This window comes from Schistocerca gregaria, chromosome 6, assembly GCF_023897955.1.
Source record: "Schistocerca gregaria isolate iqSchGreg1 chromosome 6, iqSchGreg1.2, whole genome shotgun sequence".
NCBI lineage: Eukaryota > Metazoa > Arthropoda > Insecta > Orthoptera > Acrididae > Schistocerca > Schistocerca gregaria.
The window spans coordinates 72028536-72029813 of NC_064925.1; positions in this window are offsets into that span (position 1 = coordinate 72028536).

The following is a 1278-nucleotide window of genomic DNA, read 5'->3' on the forward strand; positions in this document are numbered from 1 at the left end:
CATACCTCAGCTTACCTTTCCCCTTCTTCTTACCATGCCATTCCTTCCCCATCCACATTGTGTGCTGCCTTCTTCCATCACTCTTCCTCCCCCTCCCTGTTTTTTCACCACCCTCTCCATTTTTCCACCCCTTTCTCTTACTTTATTCCTTCCCTGTCTCTCTCTTCACCACCATCATCCTCTCTTTTTCTCCCCTGCTTCACCTCTCTCCCTCTCTCTACTTTTCATTTCTGTACCCTCTGAACTCTTTTCATCATGTTGTGCAGCCACTGAGCCATCTGATTAAAGACCTGTCTCCCACTACCCTGTTATCCCCTTCTTGCCTCATGTATCCTTCCCTAACCCATTCCCATCTCCATTTGCCCGAGCAAGTGATTTACCAAATTGACAATTCCTTGATGCCTCTCGATTCAGCCCATCACCAGATTCCTACATTCAGTTAAGTTATACCAGAAGTTTCTTTTCTCCCCAGTTTGATTCAGAAGCTTTTCATTAGTAATCCAGTCTACCCATCATATCTCCAGCATTCTTCAGTAGCTCCATATTTTAAATGTTTTAATTCGCTACTTGTCTGATGTATCTGGAGCTATTTTTGTTTTCATTTATTTGTGAAACATAAAATCATTTCATACACATACAGCTGTATTTTAGCATCTAGTGTTTTTGTTCTTTTCTCAGACAATAACTGATGCAGGTTTATCTATTACTGTACTGTCGATCTCTCCCAATCTTCATCTGTTATTTTTCTTCTACCAATGTTAATCCCCATATTTTATCTTGGGCTCAAAATAATTTGAAACTGCCAGTCAATTAAATATTCTGATTTATTCATCAGTTTGCCTTTAGTTCAAATTCTACTTTCATATTTGTATTGCAGGTATAAACTATTTAGGACAAGACAAGCTGCACATTTGTAATTTACACAATTTGTTTCCCATTTCTTTGCTAATACGAAGGTATTGCCCCTCAACACTTCCTACACCTCTGTCTTTGGAGATGATTTATAGGAAATACATGGTTACATAAGACAAGGAATGAAATATCAATGGGCGGGAGTGTCTGATAAAAGTAGAACTGTTATGCTGCTAATCAGTTCTGACCTTGTAAACAGTCCCTGGCATTTATCATGTTATTCCAACCTAAATGATAGCATTTCCAGATAAGATCTTACTTCATTTCATAGCCAAGATAATGACCTCTAATTCACACAGTTCAGTAAACCACACCTTATAAGAAGGCCAAGAACTCTCTAGTTGTCATTGTTGTAAGTGTACTGAA